This window comes from Phyllostomus hastatus, unplaced genomic scaffold (assembly GCF_019186645.2).
Source record: "Phyllostomus hastatus isolate PE091 unplaced genomic scaffold, TTU_PhHast_1.1 phas_contig_283, whole genome shotgun sequence".
In the NCBI taxonomy this organism is placed as follows: Eukaryota; Metazoa; Chordata; class Mammalia; order Chiroptera; family Phyllostomidae; genus Phyllostomus; species Phyllostomus hastatus.
This window is the reverse complement of record NW_025333833.1, coordinates 16,888,673-16,890,661: the sequence shown is the minus strand read 5'-3', so window position 1 is coordinate 16,890,661 and position 1,989 is coordinate 16,888,673. Positions and strand designations below refer to the sequence as shown.

At 47.3% G+C, this 1,989-nt stretch overlaps 1 pseudogene; it reads right to left on the bottom strand.

The window, feature by feature from the left end:
* Positions 1 to 1,108: 1,108 nt before the first annotated feature.
* Positions 1,109 to 1,482, bottom strand: LOC123818315 (annotated as a pseudogene).
* Between the last annotated feature and the right edge of the window lie 507 nt (positions 1,483 to 1,989).

Genomic DNA, 1,989 nt, shown 5'->3' with positions numbered 1-1,989 from the left:
CTGGCTGGTGTGGCTCAGTGGATTGAGTGCCGACCGAGAACCACAGGGTTGCTGGTTTGATTCCCAGTCTAGGGCACATACATGGGTTGTAGGCGAGGTCCCCAGTATAGGCCATACAAGAGGCAGCCACACCTTGATATTTCTCTCCCTCTCTTTCTCCTTCCCCTCCCCTCTCTAAAATAAATAGATAAAATCTTTTTAAAAATCTATTTTTTAAAAAAAGAAGAGGTGGTATGTATATACAAAGAATAGGTAGTATGTATGGACTCAGCCATAAAGAAAGAGGGAAATCTTGTGATAACGTGGATGGATATAAAGGGTATTATGCTAAATGAAGTAAGTCAGACAGAGAAGGACAAATACCATATGATTCACTTATATGGAAACTAAAAAAACAAAGCAAACAAACAAACAAGACAGAACAAGCTCATAGATACAGAGAGTAAATTAATTGCTGCCTGTTGGGAGGAAGTTTGGAGGGGTGGGTGAAAGGGGGGAAGGGAATAAGATGTGCACATTGCCAGTTATGGACACAATCACGGGGACAAGATGAACAGCAGAGGGAATATAGCCAATAATACTGTAGTAACTATGAATGGTGTCAGAGGAATACTAACTAGGTTTACCAAGGTGATCACTTCACATGTTATAGAAACGTCTAATCACTATGTCGTACACCTGAAACTAACATAATATTGTATGTAAACTGTAATTGAAAAATAAAAATAACTATTTTTAAAAAGAAAGGAAGTAACCAGAAACCACTCCAGGTTTTTCAAGCATAAAGGTATTCAACACAGGGAATTTACTGTGTAAAAACAGTGGAAGAGCCGAGAGAACAAGTCGGGGAAGCCGCTGCTAGAACTCAAATTTGCTGACAGCTTTCGGGGTGTCTGGAATTTGCAAGAAACTTCCAACAGCGCGCTCACTCCATTAGGAAGGCTGGCGATGGGACAGACACACACACGAGCCTCTGAGGACCTATGCAGCCAAAGTTCATGCGTGTGTCCCCCACTGCCCTGCTAGAGAAAGAACAGTGTTATTTCTGCTTCTCTCTCTTTTTTTTTGAACTTGCTTTTCTCTTTTAAACCCCTCACTGCTCCAGTTCTCAAAACAGTACCCAGAGATTAAACAAAGAAGCTCCAAGAGCCAAGGCAAGCCAGCGAAAGAGTAGAAGGCTCCTCCCACAGGGGCCAAAGTCTGGATGCTGGGGTCTCCACTCGGAGCCTGGTAGTAACGGCTGGTGCAGAATAAGGTGGTTCCAGAGGCTAGCAGTGACCTGGCCCAGAGGGGCTTTCTGCTATGGGGCACCGCTAACAGGGCCAGGCTGCGTAAGAAGTGGTGTTTGTAGGTCTTGTCAAAGAGCTCCTTCCAGTAGGCTTCTGGAAACTGGATGCCGTGTGCCCTTGTGGAGGCCAAGCCTGAGGCCCCGGCTGCAGACAAAGCACTTGAATGACAGAAAGCAGCCCCTGGCCCAGCCATGTCAGTAGATGGTCCTCTGCTTCTCTTTTATATCCAAGTTTATCATAAGTGCCTCTTAATCCAGAAACTTACTGGAGGGGGATTCTGGGAAATGCAGTTCTCAGGTGTCTAGCCCTGCAGTACTGGGGAGGGTACAGAGAGGAAGGCGGCCTGGTGTCGACAGGCAACCTGGCCATCTGGCTCGGCTGGCACAGCCGGCGTCTGCGTCCCTTGACCTCCGCACTTGCAGTGGTCCTACGCTCCACCTCACGGCAGCTACTCACTCCCAGGGCCATGCCTTAGGTGTGCTACGGCCCATAACTCCGTTATCTCACTGTCTTCCCTCCTGTCTTCCCAGTTCATACCCTCCAGTATCTGAACTCGTAGAATTCTGAGATTTACCACCGTTCCCTACACCTCCCAGCGTGCTTCTTATCCAGTTTAGGGGACCTAACCAGTCATTATAACCCTTCATTGGCATCCCCTCAGCTCCCTTGCCCCTGTCTTCCTTCACTGTACTCTTCTGGA